At 53.6% G+C, this 19,724-nt stretch overlaps 1 protein-coding gene across 2 annotated transcripts in view; it reads right to left on the bottom strand.

Annotated features, from left to right (window-relative positions):
• The window catches only part of GPT (glutamic--pyruvic transaminase), a 52,469-nt gene that overhangs the window by 30,226 nt on the left and 2,519 nt on the right, over window positions 1-19,724 (bottom strand). Inside the window, exon 2 of one of the 2 annotated variants that reach the window (XM_078882158.1) lies at window positions 11,000-11,125. The gene's annotated coding sequence lies outside the window, so the exon portion shown is untranslated. Of the gene's footprint in view, window positions 1-2,896; window positions 2,980-10,999; window positions 11,126-19,724 lie in introns of those variants that run through there. The other variant, XM_078882160.1, reaches the window with a different exon arrangement.

Here is a 19,724-nt window from a genome sequence, read left to right as displayed (position 1 = left end):
GGTCAGTGGACAGATCAGCTCCACGGTAGGTCACGGTGTCAAGGACAATAGGCCTCATCCGCTGGTCCTTCACTATGTAGTGCAGCAGATGTTCTGGCTTGGACCCGGCATGCATCCATGATGTTGTGTGATTGGTGCCGATGCCGGAACAGCGTGTTGGTAATTACAAGCCCATGGGCTGCACACAAGTCTTGCAGCCTCCAGACTTTTGTGCAACCCATGGGTTCATAATTACCAACACCACCACAGTGTTCAACCACCAACACACTCTGTGCCACCACCACCACAGTGTGTTCTGCCACCACCACCACACTGTGCCACCACCACCACCACACTGTGTGCTACCACTACCTCCACCACACTGTGTTCAACCACCCCCCCTCTCACCCCTCTCACCCCCCACCCCCCGAAGTGCCTTTGTGTGACCCGCGAGCACACACACACACATTGACACACACACACACAGACACACACACACATTGACACACACACAGACACACACACACACACAGACACACACAGACACAAACACACACACAGACACACACAGACACACACATTGACACAGACACACGCACACACAGACACACACACATTGTCCCCAGCAGAGCGGCGATTCACACAGGCCTGGCTGCGTGTGTGAGAGAGAGACGCAGAACACTCCTCACTCAATGGGGCTCTTTGTGGAGGGATGTGGAGAAGAGTGGGGTGGGGGAGATAGTGGAGATGGAGTGGAGATGGAGGGAAAGAGAACGGGGGAGGGGGGGTAGAGAGATTGGAGAGAGTGAGTAGGTACTCATTTGAGGCTGAGTCGACCCTGGGGGAGGCCCTGGACCGTTCAGACATTCACCACTGGTATCGGTCATTAGCAGGAATCGAACTCAGGTCACCGCACTAACCACTGCGGAGTGGCACGGCAGAGTCTAGCGGCGCTGCGCTCGGGAGGGAACCAGTTTTTAAATCCTTTATATTAAGTTCACTTGCTTGCTTGCTTGCGCGCTTGCGACCGTGCAAATCTTTCGGTCGTTTTTTAACCCACTTCCCGTGATCCAATCGAGCTGACATTTTGCACACAGACTCGCTGTGCGTGACAATGCATTTTCGTGACATTTTTTTCTCCAAAATTTTACGCTTTTTAGGAAAAAAGAAATTATATTTAATTACCAATTGCTTAATGGTGGCAGGCAATCATCTGACCCATAGGTGGCAGCCATCTCAAGCCAGAGGACGAGAGGACTCTAGCCGTCACGCATATAAAGGATTTATAGTGAAAAACTTTGTTTTTACGGGTTAATTTTTTACCGAGTTCGATTCCCACTCCTGGCCAACGCCAGCGGTGACGATGACCTCAACCGGTTGTGCTGGCTACTCGCTCGCAGCACTTGCCCCAATAGCCTGCTCAAGGCTACACGGGGGATATTTGCTTTGTCTTGGTCATACACACACACACACAAGATCCCCCCGGAAAGCCTCAATTGAGTTTTGGGGTAACTGCTGTTAGCGAGCAGCACCTATGAAGGCTAGCGCCACGCCCGGCCGCCTTTGTCTCCCCAGTGGCGATGTTGACTACACACCGCACCAGGTACTCATTTGAGGCTGAGACGACCTAGAGGAGGCCCAGGGACCGGCTTGGACAATCATCACCGGCGTTGACCGTGAGCGGGAGTCGAACTCGGGTCGCCGGGTTCGCAGCGCTAACCGCCGACACCGCCGCTCACCCCGCGCACACCGACACCCTGACACACACGCACACACACACACGCGCACACACATCCACACACACACACGCACACACGCACGCACGCACACACGCACACACACACGCGCACACACACCCACACACGCACACGCACGCACACGCACGCACACACGCGCACGCACACACACACGCACACACGCACACACGCACGCACGCACACACGCACGCACGCACGCACGCACACACGCACGCACGCACGCACGCATGCACGCACGCACACACACACACGCACGCGCGCGTATACACAACGGCGTGTGTTCGTACACTCGTACGAAGGTGCAAAGTCCGTCCAGCGCCCCGTCAACGTCGAGTGGGCGGAGGAGCGGTGGGACGAAGAGGGCGCCGAGGGCGGCAACGTCCCGTGGTGCCGACGGAGAGAGGAGCCGAGCGATGATGACACAAAGACAAAGATTCCCCGTGTAGCCTGCACGGACTGTAGGGGCAAGTGCTGTTAGCGAGCAGCACCTATGAAGGCCGGCACGGCACACGAGGGGGTGGGTGGCCAGCACCACGCCCGGCCGCCTTTGTCTCCCCAGTGGCGATGTTTACGCACCGCACCGGGTTCTCATTTTGAGGCTGAGTCGACCTAGGGGAGGACCAGGACCGGTTCAGGTAATCGTCCCAGGTGTTGGTGGCCGTGAGCGGGAATCGAACTCGGGTCGCCGGGTTCGTAGCGCGGCGTAGCGCTAACCGCTGCACCACCGCTCCCACAATTATCACGTAGAGCACACACGCACGCACACACACACGGGACACATTGTACACACAAACACACACACACACTAAAGACAAGACACACACACACACGCACACATACACGGGACACATTGTACACACAAACACACACACACACTAGAGACAAGACACACACACGCACGCACACATACACGGGACACATTGTACACACAAACACACACACACACACTAGAGACAAGACACACACACACACGGAACAACAGCCACCATTTGCCAGTAAGTGGCGGTGACATCACCACAGCCCTTGTGCCAGGCTAGGTGCACGCCGAGGCCACGTGTAGCGTGGAAGGCAGGTTACGCGACAGACCCAGGTACTATGGGTTGACCCACTGAAATTACTGTACCACCTATGCCCCCCCCCTCCCCACTGTGCAAACTTGCTGTGTTTTATCCGCCCGGTGCCCCGCTCGTTGTTGTGAGCGTCGCTCCTCCGCCCTCCGATGTTGCTGGAGGGCGACTGCCTCCAACCGCCCAGTAGCAGCGTCCTTCACGAGCCTCCTCCTCCGCAGAGGCCGATCTTGACACCGCTGGTACCGGTCACCGGCAGGTCCACTCAGCTCCACGTCCCCCCCCCCCCCGTCTCTTCCATAGGCCGTGGGCGGCATGCGGGTGGAACGTGAGCTCTCAGTGGTGCGGAGAGTGCCGCCCAGATTAACCGTGTCCTGCACATTGTGAACATTACTCGCTTCTCACGTTACCCATGCGGGCAGCAGTGTGCGAGGGGTCGACGGGGTAGCTGGGTGGTTGATTGGCTGGGTCGCTGAGCGGCTGGGTGGGTGAGTGGCTGGGTGGTTGAGTGGCTGGGTGGTTGACTGGCTGGGTGGTTGACTGGCTGGGTGGTTGATTGGCTGGGTGGTTGACTGGCTGGGTGGTTGAGTGGCTGGGTGGCTGGGTGGTTGACTGGCTGGGTGGTTGACTGGCTGGGTGGTTGAGTGGCTGGGTGGTTGACTGGCTGGGTGGTTGACTGGCTGGGTGGTTGAGTGGCTGGGTGGTTGACTGGCTGGGTGGTTAACTGGCTGGGTGGTTAAGTGGCTGGGTGGTTGACTGGCTGGGTGGTTGAGTGGCTGGGTGGTTGAGTGGCTGGGTGGTTGAGTGGCTGGGTGGGTGACTGGCTGGGTGGTTGACTGGCTGGGTGGTTGAGTGGCTGGGTGGTTGAGTGGCTGGGTGACTGGCTGGGTGGTTGACTGGCTGGGTGGTTGACTGGCTGGGTGGGTGACTGGCTGGGTGGTTGACCGGCTGGGTGGTTAAGTGGCTGGGTGGTTGACTGGTTGGGTGGTTGATTGGCTGGGTGGTTAACTGGCTGGGTGGTCGAGTGGCTGGGTGGTTAAATGACTGGGTGGTTAAGTGACTGGGTGGTTAAGTGGCTGGGTGACTGAGTGGCTGGGTGGTTGAGTGGCTGGGTGGCTGAGTAGCTGGGTGGTTGAGTGGCTGGGTGGTTGAGTGGCTGGGTGGTTGACTGGCTGGGTGGTTGACTGGCTGGGTGGTTGAGTGACTGGGTGGTTAAGTGACTGGGTGGTTAAGTGACTGGGTGGTTAAGTGGCTGGGTGACTGAGTGGCTGGGTGGTTGAGTGGCTGGGTGGTTGACTGGCTGGGTGGTTAAGTGACTGGGTGGTTAAGTGACTGGGTGGTTAAGTGGCTGGGTGGTTGAGTGGCTGGGTGGTTGAGTGGCTGGGTGGTTGAGTGGCTGGGTGGCTGAGTAGCTGGGTGGTTGAGTGGCTGGGTGGTTGAGTGGCTGGGTGGTTGAGTGGCTGGGTGGTTGACTGGCTGGGTGGTTGACTGGCTGGGTGGTTGACTGGCTGGGTGGCTGGGTGGTTGACTGGCTGGGTGGTTGAGTGGCTGGGTGGCTGAGTGGCTGGGTGACCTGAGTTTCACACATGGTCACGGCCACCGTGACTTAGACACGGGGATAGGGGTGGGGGGTGAGCGTTGATTCAGCGCAAGCAAGACTCTGGATGTTGAAAGCAGGCCAGACTTTGCTTATTATGGAATCGTTGCAGCTGAAGTTACATTCTCCCAGAAGGCCGTGCGGGTCAATGGGCTGTGTTACGGGGTTATTATTAAACAGGGTGGCCCAAAAGTCAGGATGCTGTATCATTCCGCGCACCGTATCCCTCCGCCTCAGCCCGCGCAGTTCAAGAAAGTAGTTCGTCGCTGGCTTGCGGGACAGGGGCAGCTGTCAAATCAGGCCTCTCCCAAATGCCCACGAGGCAATGTTAGTCTGTGGATAATGTTCGTCTATGGGCACGAGCCTGGTGGTCTCTCCTAGCCTCGTGGGTCTCTCCTAGCCCGTGGGACTCTCCTAGCCCCGGTGGTCTCTCCTAGCCCGTGGGTCTCTCCTAGCCCCGTGGGTCTCTCCTAGCCCGTGAGTCTCTCCCAGCCCCGTGGGTCTCTCCTAGCCCGTGGGTCTCTCCTAGCCCGTGGGTCTCTCCTAGCCCCGTGGGTCTCTCCTAGCCCGTGAGTCTCTCCCAGCCCCGTGGGTCTCTCCTAGCCCGTGGGTCTCTCCTAGCCCGGGGTCTCTCCCAGCCCGTGGGTCTCTCCTAGCCCCGGGTCTCTCCTCGCGCTGAGAACCCCGGATTCAAGGGGATTGCACAACACCGCCATGGCAACATCGCAATCTTTGACCCCCCCCCCGCTCCCCCTTGTGTAACGTTTACAAGCAGAGAGAGAGACAAACACTTGCACGCATCATCATCATCATGATGATTATCATGATGACAGTAAGATCATCTTAGACTGTGGCCAAGTGCAGACCCGGGTGCCACGGGTCGACTGACTGAGATGACTGGCTGATGCACCACCTGTGCCCCCTACTGTGCCAACTTGCTGTGCTTTAGCCGCCCGGCGCTCCGCTCGTTGTTGTGAGCGTCGCTCCTCCGCCCTCCGTTGTTGTTGGAGGGCGACTGCCTCCAACTGCCCAGTAGCGTCCTTCACGAGCCTCCTCCACAGAGGCCGACCTTGACACCGCTGGTACCAGTCATCGGCAAGTCCACTCAGCTCCACATCATCTTATACCACATCACTCCATCTCGCACGCACACAAAGACAAAGATCCCCAGTATAGCCTGAACAGACTGTTGGGGCAAGTGCGAAAGGGTGGGTGGCCAGCACCACGCCCGGCCGCCTTTGTCTCCCTAGTGGAGAAGTTTACACACCGCACAAAAGTACTCATTTGAGGCTGAGTCGACCTAGGGGAGGCCCTGGACCGGTTCAGATCATCGTCACTGTTGTTGGCCGTGAGCAGGAATGGAACTGGGGTCGCCAGGTTCGTAGCGCAGCGTAGCGCTAACCGCTCCCCACGCACAGACTCACACCTACATGGGAAATGTAACATACTTATTAAAGGCCTGGCATAAGCTTATTTTGGACGAGAGATCATACTGTTAATGTGTTTCGGCAGACGCACACACATTCTCACGTGCACAGTCACATATTGTCACACACACACACACAGAAATTCACACACACCCATGCCGCATACCGGGACACAGCAGCAAGAAGGGGCCTGGGTTCGAATCCCGACTCAGGTGCCGTTCTGTTTGGAGTTTGTGTGATCTCTCTCTCTCTCCCCCTGTTCTGCAGAGTGAGTGGAGTTTGTATGATCTCCCCCTGTTCTACAAAGTGTGTGAGTGAAGTTTGTATGATCTCCCCCTGTTCTACAGAGTGAGTGAGTGAAGTTTGTATGATCTCGCCCTGTTCTACAGAATGAGTGAGTGGAGTTTGTGTGATCTCGCCCTGTTCTACAGAGTGAGTGAGTGGAGTTTGTGTGATCTCCCCTTGTTTGACAGAGTGAGTGGAGTTTGTGTGATCTCCCCCTGTTCTACAGAGTGAGTGAGTGGAGTTTGTGTGATCTCCCCCTGTTCTACAGAGTGAGTGAGTGTAGTTTGTGTGATCTCCCCCTGTTCTACACAGTGAGTGAGTGAGTGGAGTTTGTATGATCTCCCCTTGTTCTGCAGAGTGAGTGAGTGGAGTTTGTGTGATCTCCCCTTGTTTGACAGAGTGAGTGGAGTTTGTGTGATCTCCCCCTGTTCTACAGAGTGAGTGAGTGAAGTTTGTATGATCTCGCCCTGTTCTACAGAATGAGTGAGTGGAGTTTGTGTGATCTCGCCCTGTTCTACAGAGTGAGTGAGTGGAGTTTGTGTGATCTCCCCTTGTTTGACAGAGTGAGTGGAGTTTGTGTGATCTCCCCCTGTTCTACAGAGTGAGTGAGTGGAGTTTGTGTGATCTCCCCCTGTTCTACAGAGTGAGTGAGTGTAGTTTGTGTGATCTCCCCCTGTTCTACACAGTGAGTGAGTGAGTGGAGTTTGTATGATCTCCCCTTGTTCTGCAGAGTGAGTGAGTGGAGTTTGTGTGATCTCCCCTTGTTTGACAGAGTGAGTGGAGTTTGTGTGATTTCCCCCTGTTCTACAGAGTGAGTGAGTGGAGTTTGTGTGATCTCCCCCTGTTCTACACAGTGAGTGAGTGAGTGTAGTTTGTGTGATCTCCCCCTGTTCTACACAGTGAGTGAGTGAGTGTAGTTTGTGTGATCTCCCCCTGCTCTACAGAGTGAGTGAGTGTAGTTTGTGTGATCTCCCCCTGTTCTACAGAGTGAGTGAGTGGAGTTTGTGTGATCTCCCCCTGTTCTACACAGTGAGTGAGTGAGTGTAGTTTGTGTGATCTCCCCCTGTTCTACAGAGTGAGTGAGCGTAGTTTGTGTGATCTCCCCCTGTTCTACACAACGAGTGAGTGGAGTTTGTGTGATCTCCCCCTGTTCTACACAACGAGTGAGTGGAGTTTGTGTGATCTCCCCCTGTTCTACACAGCGAGTGAGTGGAGTTTGTGTGATCTCCCCCTGTTCTACACAGTGAGTGAGTGAGTGGAGTTTGTGTGATCTCCCCCTGTTCTACACAGAGAGTGAGTGGAGTTTGTGTGATCTCTCCCTGTTCTACACAGTGAGTGAGTGGAGTTTGTATGATCTCCCCCTGTTCTACACAGTGAGTGAGTGGAGTTTGTGTGATCTCCCCCTGTTCTACACAGTGAGTGAGTGGAGTTTGTGTGATCTCCCCCTGTTCTACACAGTGAGTGAGTGGAGTTTGTGTGATCTCCCCCTGTTCTACACAGTGAGTGAGTGGAGTTTGTGTGATCTCCCCCTGTTCTACACAGTGAGTGAGTGGAGTTTGTGTGATCTCCCCCTGTTCTACACAGTGAGTGAGTGGAGTTTGTGTGATCTCCCCCTGTTCTACAGAGTGAGTGAGTGTAGTTTGTGTGATCTCCCCCTGTTCTACACAGTGAGTGAGTGGAGTTTGTGTGATCTCCCCCTGTTCTACACAACGAGTGAGTGGAGTTTGTGTGATCTCCCCCTGTTCTACACAGTGAGTGAGTGTAGTTTGTGTGATCTCCCCCTGTTCTACACAGTGAGTGAGTGGAGTTTGTGTGATCTCCCCCTGTTCTACACAACGAGTGAGTGGAGTTTGTATGATCTCTCCCTGTTCTACACAGTGAGTGAGTGAGTGTAGTTTGTGTGATCTCCCCCTGTTCTACACAGTGAGTGAGTGAGTGGAGTTTGTGTGATCTCCCCCTGTTCTACAGAGTGAGTGAGTGGAGTTTGTGTGTTCTCTCTCTCTCTGTGGGTTTCCTCCGGGTTCTGCTACCCATAGCTACAACATGCAATTTGGCCGCTTCCAGCCAAAAAAGCCACATCCCCAGTGTTGAAAAATCACCTCTGCCAGTTCCTCAATCCGGATTAAACACAGCAGCAGCAGCTTCGCCACCCTCCCCGCGACAGCGTACACGTAGCAGGATCCTCCTGAATACGAGCCTTGAGACTCGGCGAGACTCTCCCGAGAAAACGAGTGCAATGATTATAATCATAGCGATAAAAGTTACATTCTCACACACACTCAGACTCACTCTCTCACCCATACACACTCGCCCACACACACTCACCCACATACTCTCACCCACACAAACACACACGCTCTCACCCACACACTCACCCACACACACTCACCCACACACACACTCACCCACACTCTCACCCACACACACACACACGCTCTCCCCCACACAAACACACCCACACACATACGCGTGTGCGCATGTCACAATGCCAGCACGAGGCACACACACTCTCACCCACACACACTCACCCACACACACTCACCCACACGCTCTCACCCACACACACTCACCCACACAAACACACTCTCTCACCCACACACACTCACCCACACACACTCACCCACACAAACACACACACTCACCCACACACACTCACCCACACACACTCACCCACACCCACTCACCCACACGCTCTCACCCACACACACTCACCCACACAAACACACTCTCTCACCCACACACACTCACCCACACACACTCACCCACACAAACACACACACTCACCCACACACACTCACCCACACACACTCACCCACACCCACTCACCCACACGCGCACACACACACACACGCGTGTGCGCGTGTCACGATGCCAGCACGAGGCATGTCCCGCAAGCGTCTCCGTCTATTCGTGTCCCGTCTATTCACGCCTCGCGTCTCCCCCGCGGCGCCGCTGACCCCGCTGACCCCCCCCCTGACCCCCCCCCCCTGACCCCTCCCGCTGACCCTCTTTCGCACCATACGTATATACAACCGCGCTAATCGGAGGTGCGGGGGAAGGACAACGAACGGCTAAACACAACAAGCGGTTCGCAAGAAACGAGTTTTCAATCTCGACTGAAGAGTGGCATCGCAGCATCCGGCGGCTTCCGAATATATCGGAAGGAAGAGCGCGTTCCAGACGGCCGCAGACGCGGCGCGTCTGGAAGCGACGCCGAGCCAGGGCACGGTGACGGGAGAAGTTCGCGTGCCGGTGCCGATACGTGGTCCCTGACGAGACCGGCAAAGGCGCTGCGTGGTTCGATTGTGGCACGATCAGAGCGTTAATTATACTTCCTGATTTGAAGCTTTCGTGACTGCAAGGATTCATATTCTTAGGTTTTTTCGGTAAAGTCACGTAGGTAAAAAATTTAAATTTAAAATTAATGAAAGTAGAATTAAAATAAAATAAAAATCACGACGTTTCGGAGGAAGCTTGTGTTGCCTCCGAAACGTCGTGATTTTTATTTTATTTTACTTTTATTATTTTTTTATTTAAATTGTTTACCCACGTGACTTTACCGAAAAAAAATAAGATTATGAACGTTAATTATACCTCGGCGTGGGTAGCAACGACTTTTTGTCCGGTGTCAAAGTATGGAAAAACAAGAACAGGTTTTTAATCCTTTCTGGCTATAAAACAGGAGTCGTGTTGAGACGTTCAAACACCAAATAGAAACCTTTTTAAATCCTTTATATTAAGTTTACTTGCTTGCTTGCGCGCTTACGACCCTGCAAATATTTCGGTCGTTTTTTAACCCACTTCCCGTGATCCAATAGAGCTGACATTTTGCACACAGACTCGTTGTGCGTGACAATTTATTTTCGTGAAATTTTTTTTCCAAAATGTTACACTTTTTAGGAAAAAAAAATATATATTTAATTACCAATTGCTTAATGGTGGCAGGCAATCATCTGACCCATAGGTGGCAGCCATCTCAAGCCAGAGGACGAGAGGACTCTAGCCGCCACGCATATAAAGGATTTATAGTGAAAAACTTTGTTTTTACGGGTTAATTTTTTTTCAAGGACTCAAGTTGCTGCATTAAACCACACGCAGCGCTTGATGTGAACATGCAAACGAACACGTGGCTCTGATACTGGCACAAAGGTCGCCATTGTTCAACTACTAGCAGGGTAAATCCCGGGGCCTACCTCGAGAATCAGCATCTTGTGGAGGAATCCGATGAGCTATGAAGCTCTTTCTCACAAACGTCCAGCAGTAGGGGCAAGGGGTTAAAACGTTACGACAACAACAAGACAAAAGACGATAGGAAAGGTAAGAAAATTCCTTAAAAAAAAATATACGACTAAAACTAAACTAGAAGTAGGTTTTTACCCTTTCAACTGGTACAAAAACTGACACCTTTATACAAGGCATCATGTTTGCAATAACCACAACACAAGCAGTCAAAATGCAAACCAAAAGAAACAACTTTGATAATGATATGCACTGTCCATGACATGTTAAAATACCCATACCCTACCCGTACCCGGCCGGGTACAGGTAGGGTACGGGTATCGGGTACCCGATTGCGACCTCTGGGATGAAGCCATGTTGCAGGCGCGGGTGGGTTGATTCTAGGAACTTGAATTGTGAGAAGAGACAAGACGTTGGGAAATGAGTGACAAACGGTGACTCACCAGTGACTCACGGCCTACCCGTACCCGGCCGCACCAGGGTCGCAAACGGCTACCCGATACCCGGCCGGGTATCGGGTAGGGTACGGGTATCGGGTACCCGGTTGCGACCTCTGCCGTGGCAACCCCCCCCTCCCCTACGCGTCGGGAGGGGTGGCGCGAACCGCTGCGCCACCACTCGTCCCCCGCGCGGGCGACGCGTCGGTACCTCGACAAGGCTTCTTCCGAATCCTCCTTCGGCTCGGCAAGACGGCAACGGAGGGAGGGAGGGAGACGTGGAGGCAACGTTGGATCGACGTTGGAACCCTCTGCTTTCACGACGTGGAGAGAGCGGCTGCGAAGAAACGTGGGCCGGCATTTGCACAAGCGGTCATTTTTTAAAAACTTATTATAAACTCATCTTCTTGGTTCTTTCGGTAAAGTCACGTGGAAGGGAAATAATAAAATAATAAAAATTAAACATAATAAAATAATTCTCACGACGGCTGCTTGCGCTGTGGCCGAAACGTCGTGAGAATTATTTTATTATGTTTTATTTTTATTATTTTATTATTTCCCTTCTACGTGACTTTACCGAAAGAACCAAGACGATGAATCCCTGCAGTCACGAAAGCTTTAAATCGAAATTTGATATTTTATTATTTTTTATTTTTATTATTTTATTATTTCCCTTCCACGTGACTTTACTGAAATAACCATGAAGATGAATCCCTACAGTCACAAAACTTTAAATCGAAACTATTCATTTTAGTTTACCACTGAGCTACATGGCTCTCCTTTTCACAAGCGTCCTGGTTACCACAGATGATCGCTCGACCGAGTGGCTTATCGTCATCATCATGGGGAAGTGTAGAGCAGCCAAACACTCGAAACGCGTGGTGACGTTCATTCTAAATGTGGAGGGGAAAACCGGAGGAACCGGAGAAAAATCCACGCGACCACAAGGTGAGAGACACCCACACTCCAAATATACAGCAGCAGCAGGCGTCAGGGTCGGGATCGACCCCACGACCTCCTGCACAGCTGGCGAGGTAGTAAACATCTCCTAGCCACCGTGATGATGATGAGAGAGAGACACGCAAACTCCAAATACACAGCAGGCGTCAGGGTCAGGATCGACCCCACGACCTCCTGTACACCAGGCGAGGGAGTTAACATCTCCTAGCCACCGTGGCGTGTTATAGGCTGCTACTGGGCTGACACGTGATGCACGAATACTTTTTGCCACGTATATTTTTAGCGATTCGATTACCTTTCCTATACTTTGCACTTTTATCGTTTTTATTGTATTGTTTGCTGCTGCTGCTGCTGCTGTTGTCAGCGTTAAAATATTGTAATTAGACATCGGCAGGAGGAGTCCGATGCCCTATACAGCTCCTTAGTCACGGATGTCCAGTCAGGGACACGACAAACACAGCACAAGAACAAAAACGACAGACACTAAACAACACATTGTCCTGCGGAGGGAGCTGGTAGGAACGTTGGGTTGCTCGGTCAATGGCCAGGGTCAACGGCGGCGTGGTGTATTCCGCAAATATGGCCGACTGTGAGGGCGGGCACAAGCCGGCGTGAGTAGGTGAAACGTTGAGTTTGATAAGGGCACCACGGGGTGACCAGCCCCTCCCCACTCAGCCCCACCCCACCCAGCCCCACCCAACCTTGCCGATAGCCGGCGGGGCCCCCCTACCAGAGGTCGCAACCGGGTACCCGATACCCGTACCCTACCCGATACCCGGCTACCCGTACCCGGCCGGCTACAGGTAGCCGGCCGGGTAGGGGTACGGGTACCCGTTTGCGACCCTGGTGCGGCCGGGTACGAGTACGGGTAGGCCGTGAGTCACTGGTGAGTCACCGTTTGTCACTCATTTCCCAACGTCTTGTCTCTTCTCACGATTCAAGTTCCTAGAATCAACCCACCCGCGCCTGCAACATGGCTTCATTCCAGAGGTCGCAATCGGGTACCCGATACCCGTACCCTACCCGTACCCGGCCGGGTACGGGTAGGGTACGGGTACGGCCGGGTACGGGTACGGGTACCCGTTTGCGACCCTGGTGCGGCCGAGTACGGGTAAGGAATCAAAAGCCGTTTGCGACCTCTGCCCCCTACTGGGATATTTGTGAAAGAAAAGAAAAAGCGCTTCACTGCTCATCGGATTTCTCCGGGATACAGACCCGCATTCTGCCCGGGCAGTTGGGGTGGGGCAGGGCGCGTTCGCATTTCGGGTTGTGCTGCACTTTTCTATGTCCCACCCAACACGAGGTGGACTTGTCTGCCACGTGCGTACTGTACGCGCAATTGCACACAGTTCATGTGTCTAACGCGTGTGTACAGCCACACGTGTATATGTACTGTACATGTACACGTGCGTACATGCACACGCACGTGTATGTACCGTAAATACACGTGTGTGTGCACACATACATGTACACACACACACACTCGTGTGTTTATTTCAGCCGGAGCTGTCCGGGGCTGAACTCCGGACCACCCCCCCCCCCTAGCCCCTCCCCCCACCAAAGGGGAAGGGGGGTTGAGCAATCTGTCATTGTGCACGCACACACACAGACACACACACAGACACACACACATACACACAGACACACACACACAGACACACACACACAGACACACACACATACACACAGACACACACACACAGACACACACACATACACATACACACAGACACACACACACAGACACACACAGACACACACAGACACACACACACAGACAGACACACAGACACATAGACACACACACAGACACACACACAGACACATAGACACACACACACAGACACACACAGACACATAGACACACAGACACATAGACACACACACACAGATACACACACACACAGACACACACAGACACACACACAGACACACACACACAGACACACACACAGACATACACACACACAGACATACACACACACAGACACACACACAGACACATAGACACACAGACACATAGACACACAGACACATAGACACACACACACAGATACACACACACACAGACACACACAGACATACACACACACAGACATACACACACACACACAGACACACACACAGACATACACACACACACACAGACACACACACAGACATACTCACACACAGACACACACACACAGACACACACCAGCACTGTCCAGGATGTGTGTACAGTACGGGTGTGTGTGTACAAGGAGCAGTTGAGTAACGGGTTGCAATGGGTAGGGCTAAGAGATGGGGTGAGAGATAGAGTTGGGGTGAGTTGGGGTGAGTTGGGGTGAGTGTGAGAGTTGGGTGAGTGAGAGAGTTGGGGTGAGTTGGGGTGAGTGTGAGAGTTGGGTGAGTGTGAGAGTTGGGTGAGTGTGTGAGTTGGGGTGAGTGTGAGAGTTGGGTGAGTGAGAGAGTTGGGGTGAGTTGGGGTGAGTGTGAGAGTTGGGTGAGTGTGAGAGGGGTGAGTGTGTGAGTTGGGGTGAGTGTGAGAGTTGGGTGAGTGTGAGAGTTGGGTGAGTGTGAGAGTTGGGGTGAGTGTGAGAGTTGGGTGAGTGTGAGAGTTGAGGTGAGTTGGGGTGAGTGTGAGTTTGGGTGAGTGTGAGTTGGGTGAGTGTGAGAGTTGGGTGAGTGTGAGAGTTGGGTGAGTGTGTGAGTTGGGGTGAGTGTGAGTGTGAGAGTTGGGTGAGTGTGAGAGTTGGGTGAGTGTGAGAGTTGGGTGAGTGTGTGAGTTGGGTGAGTGTGAGAGTTGGGTGAGTGTGTGAGTTGGGGTGAGTTGGGGTGAGTGTGAGAGTTGGGGTGAGTGTGAGAGTTGGGTGAGTGTGAGAGTTGGGTGAGTGTGAAAGTTGGGTGAGTGTGAGAGTTGGGTGAGTGTGAGAGTTGGGTGAGTGTGAGAGTTGGGTGAGTGTGAGAGTTGGGGTGAGTTGGGGTGAGTGTGAGTTTGGGTGAGTGTGAGAGTTGGGGTGAGTGTGAGAGTTGGGGTCAGTGTGAGAGTTGGGTGAGTGTGAGAGTTGGGGTGGTTGGGGTGAGTGTGAGTTTGGGTGAGTGTGAGAGTTGGGGTGAGTGTGAGAGTTGGGGTGAGTGTGAGAGTTGGGTGAGTGTGAGAGTTGGGTGAGTGTGAGAGTTGGGTGAGTGTGAGAGTTGGGTGAGTGTGAGAGTTGGGGTGAGTGAGAGAGTTGGGTGAGTGTGAGAGTTGGGTGAGTGTGAGAGTTGGGTGAGTGTGAGAGTTGGGGTGAGTGTGAGAGTGGGGTGAGTGTTGGGGTGAGTGTGAGAGTTGGGTGAGTGTGAGAGTTGGGTGAGTGTGAGTGTGAGAGTTGGGTGAGTGTGAGAGTTGGGTGAGTGTGAGAGTTGGGTGAGTGTGTGAGTTGGGTGAGTGTGAGAGTTGGGTGAGTGTGTGAGTTGGGGTGAGTTGGGGTGAGTGTGAGAGTTGGGGTGAGTGTGAGAGTTGGGTGAGTGTGAGAGTTGGGTGAGTGTGAGAGTTGGGTGAGTGTGAGAGTTGGGTGAGTGTGAGAGTTGGGTGAGTGTGAGAGTTGGGGTGAGTGTGAGAGTTGGGTGAGTGTGAGAGTTGGGGTGAGTTGGGGTGAGTGTGAGTTTGGGTGAGTGTGAGAGTTGGGGTGAGTGTGAGAGTTGGGGTCAGTGTGAGAGTTGGGTGAGTGTGAGAGTTGGGGTGAGTTGGGGTGAGTGTGAGTTTGGGTGAGTGTGAGAGTTGGGGTGAGTGTGAGAGTTGGGTGAGTGTGAGAGTTGGGGTGAGTGTGAGAGTTGGGTGAGTGTGAGTTGGGTGAGTGTGAGAGTTGGGTGAGTGTGTGAGTTGGGGTGAGTTGGGGTGAGTGTGAGAGTTGGGGTGAGTGTGAGAGTTGGGTGAGTGTGAGAGTTGGGTGAGTGTGAAAGTTGGGTGAGTGTGAGAGTTGGGTGAGTGTGAGAGTTGGGTGAGTGTGAGAGTTGGGGTGAGTGTGAGAGTTGGGTGAGTGTGAGAGTTGGGGTGAGTTGGGGTGAGTGTGAGTTTGGGTGAGTGTGAGAGTTGGGGTGAGTGTGAGAGTTGGGGTCAGTGTGAGAGTTGGGTGAGTGTGAAAGTTGGGGTGAGTTGGGGTGAGTGTGAGTTTGGGTGAGTGTGAGAGTTGGGGTGAGTGTGAGAGTTGGGGTGAGTGTGAGAGTTGGGTGAGTGTGAGAGTTGGGTGAGTGTGAGAGTTGGGTGAGTGTGAGAGTTGGGTGAGTGTGAGAGTTGGGTGAGTGTGAGAGTTGGGGTGAGTGAGAGAGTTGGGTGAGTGTGAGAGTTGGGTAAGTGTGAGAGTTGGGTGAGTGTGAGAGTTGGGGTGAGTGTGAGAGTGGGGTGAGTGTTGGGGTGAGTGTGAAGTTGGGTGAGTGTGAGTGTGAGAGTTGGGTGAGTGTGAGAGTTGGGTGAGTGTGAGAGTTGGGTGAGTGTGTGAGTTGGGTGAGTGTGAGAGTTGGGTGAGTGTGTGAGTTGGGGTGAGTTGGGGTGAGTGTGAGAGTTGGGGTGAGTGTGAGAGTTGGGTGAGTGTGAGAGTTGGGTGAGTGTGAGAGTTGGGTGAGTGTGAGAGTTGGGTGAGTGTGAGAGTTGGGTGAGTGTGAGAGTTGGGGTGAGTGTGAGAGTTGGGTGAGTGTGAGAGTTGGGGTGAGTTGGGGTGAGTGTGAGTTTGGGTGAGTGTGAGAGTTGGGGTGAGTGTGAGAGTTGGGGTCAGTGTGAGAGTTGGGTGAGTGTGAGAGTTGGGGTGAGTTGGGGTGAGTGTGAGTTTGGGTGAGTGTGAGAGTTGGGGTGAGTGCGAGAGTTGGGGTGAGTGTGAGAGTTGGGTGAGTGTGAGAGTTGGGTGAGTGTGAGAGTTGGGTGAGTGTGAGAGTTATGTGAGTGTGAGAGTTGGGGTGAGTGAGAGAGTTGGGTGAGTGTGAGAGTTGGGTGAGTGTGAGAGTTGGGTGAGTGTGAGAGTTGGGGTGAGTGTGAGAGTGAGGTGAGTGTTGGGGTGAGTGTGAGAGTTGGGTGAGTGTGAGAGTTGGGTGAGTGTGTGAGTTGGGTGAGTGTGAGAGTTGGGTGAGTGTGTGAGTTGGGGTGAGTTGGGGTGAGTGTGAGAGTTGGGGTGAGTGTGAGAGTGGGGTGAGTGTGAGAGTTGGGGTGAGTGTGAGAGTTGGGGTGAGTTGGGGTGAGTGTGAGAGTTGGGTGAGTGTGAGAGTTGGGTGAGTGTGAGAGTTGGGTGAGTGTGAGAGTTGGGTGAGTGTGAGAGTTGGGTGAGTGTGAGAGTTGGGGTGAGTGTGAGAGTTGGGTGAGTATGAGAGTTGGGGTGAGTTGGGGTGAGTGTGAGAGTTGGGTGAGTGTGAGTTGGGTGAGTGTGAGAGTTGGGGTGAGTTGGGGTGAGTGTGAGAGTTGGGTGAGTGAGAGTGTTGGGGTGAGTGTGAGAGTTGGGTGAGTGTGAGAGTTGGGTGAGTGTGAGAGTTGGGTGAGTGTGAGAGTTGGGGTGAGTGTGAGAGTTGGGGTGAGTGTGAGAGTTGGGTGAGTGTGAGAGTTGGGGTGAGTGTGAGGGTTGGGTGAGTGTGTGAGTTGGGTGAGTGTGAGAGTTGGGGTGAGTGTGGGATTTGGGTGAGTGTGAGAGTTGGGTGAGTATGAGAGTTGGGGTGAGTTGGGGTGAGTGTGAGAGTTGGGGTGAGTGTGAGAGTTGGGTGAGTGTGAGAGTTGGGGTGAGTTGGGGTGGGTGTGAGAGTTGGGGTGAGTGTGAGTGTTGGGTGAGTGTGAGAGTTGGGGTGAGTGTGAGAGTTGGGTGAGTGTGAGAGTTGGGTGAGTGTGAGAGTTGGGGTGAGTTGGGGTGAGTGTGAGAGTTGGTGAGTGTGCGAGTTGGGGTGAGTGTGTGAGTTGGGGTGAGTGTGTGAGTTGGGTGAGTGTGTGAGTTGGGGTGAGTGTGAGAGTTGGGGTGAGTTGGGGTGAGTGTGAGAGTTGGGTGAGTGTGAGGGTTGGGGTGAGTGTGAGAGTTGGGTGAGTGCGAGGGTTGGGGTGAGTGTGAGAGTTGGGTGAGTGTGAGAGTTGGGGTGAGTGTGAGAGTTGGGATGAGTGTGGGATTTGGGTGAGTGTGAGAGTTGGGTGAGTGTTAGAGTTGGGTGAGTGTTAGAGTTGGGTGAGTGTGAGAGTTAGGGTGAGTTGGGGTGAGTGTGGGATTTGGGTGAGTGTGAGAGTTGGGAGAGTATGAGAGTTGGGGTGAGTTGGGGTGAGTGTGAGAGTTGGGGTGAGTGTGAGAGTTGGGTGAGTGTGAGAGTTGGGGTGAGTTGGGGTGAGTGTGAGAGTTGGGTGAGTGTGAGAATTGGGTGAGTGTGAGAGTTGGGTGAGTGTGAGAGTTGGGGTGAGTGTGGGATTTGGGTGAGTGTGAGAGTTGGGTGAGTATGAGAGTTGGGGTGAGTTGGGGTGAGTGTGAGAGTTGGGGTGAGTGTGAGAGTTGGGTGAGTGTGAGAGTTGGGGTGAGTTGGGGTGAGTGTGAGAGTTGGGTGAGTGTGAGAGTTGGGTGAGTGTGAGAGTTGGGTGAGTGTGAGAGTTGGGTGAGTGTGAGAGTTGGGTGAGTGTGAGAATTGGGTGAGTGTGAGAGTTGGGTGAGTGTGAGAGTTGGGTGAGTGTGAGAATTGGGTGAGTGTGAGAGTTGGGTGAGTGTGAGAGTTGGGGTGAGTGTGGGATTTGGGTGAGTGTGAGAGTTGGGTGAGTATGAGAGTTGGGGTGAGTGTGAGAGTTGGGTGAGTGTGAGAATTGGGTGAGTGTGAGAGTTGGGGTGAGTGTGGGATTTGGGTGAGTGTGAGAGTTGGGTGAGTATGAGAGTTGGGGTGAGTTTGGGTGAGTGTGAGAGTTGGGGTGAGTGTGAGAGTTGGGTGAGTGTGAGAGTTGGGGTGAGTTGGGGTGAGTGTGAGAGTTGGGTGAGTGTGAGAGTTGGGTGAGTGTGAGAGTTGGGTGAGTGTGAGAGTTGGGTGAGTGTGAGAGTTGGGGTGAGTTGGGGTGAGTGTGAGAGTTGGGTGAGTGTGAGAGTTGGGTGAGTGTGAGAGTTGGGTGAGTGTGAGAGTTGGGTGAGTGTGAGAGTTGGGTGAGTGTGAGAGTTGGGGTGAGTTGGGGTGAGTGTGAGAGTTGGGTGAGTGTGAGAGTTGGGTGAGTGTGAGAGTTGGGGTGAGTTGGGGTGAGTGTGAGAGTTGGGTGAGTGTGAGAGTTGGGTGAGTGTGAGAGTTGAGTGAGTGTGAGAGTTGGGTGAGTGTGAGAGTTGGGGTGAGTTGGGGTGAGTGTGAGAGTTGGGTGAGTGTGAGAGTTGGGGTGAGTGTGAGAGTTGGGGTGAGTGTGAGAGTTGGGTGAGTGAGAGTTGGGTGAGTGTGAGAGTTGGGTGAGTGTGAGAGTTGGGTGAGTGTGAGAGTTGGGTGAGTGTGAGAGTTGGGTGAGTGTGAGAGTTGGGGTGAGTTGGGGTGAGTGTGAGAGTTGGGTGAGTGTGAGAGTTGGGTGAGTGTGAGAGTTGGGGTGAGTTGGGGTGAGTGTGAGCGTTGGGTGAGTGTGAGGGTTGGGGTGAGAGTTGGGGTGAGTGTTGGGGTGAGTGTTGGGGTGAGTGTTGGGGTGAGTGTGAGAGTTGGGTGAGTGTGAGTGTTGGGGTGAGGGTTGGGGTGAGTGTGAGAGTTGGGGTGAGTGTGAGAGTTGGGTGAGTGTGAGGGTTGGGGTGAGTGTGAGAGTTGGGGTGAGTGTGAGAGTTGGGTGAGTGTGAGAGTTGGGGTGAGTGTGAGAGTTGGGTGAGTGTGAGTGTTGGGGTGAGTGTGAGAGTTGGGTGAGTGTGAGTGTTGGGGTGAGGGTTGGGGTGAGTGTGAGAGTTGGGGTGAGTGTTGGGGTGAGTGTTGGGGTGAGTGTTGGTAGCTGCAGTCCATCATTTTGAGAGGCTCACCGTGGGGAGCGTCCTTTAAATTCCAGATTCGCTTCTCACCCAAAACCTCGC

Source organism: Lampetra fluviatilis, chromosome 63, assembly GCF_964198595.1.
Source record: "Lampetra fluviatilis chromosome 63, kcLamFluv1.1, whole genome shotgun sequence".
Classification (NCBI taxonomy): domain Eukaryota; kingdom Metazoa; phylum Chordata; class Hyperoartia; order Petromyzontiformes; family Petromyzontidae; genus Lampetra; species Lampetra fluviatilis.
Note: the sequence above shows the minus strand (reverse complement) of the source record. Positions and strands in the feature narration are given on the sequence as shown.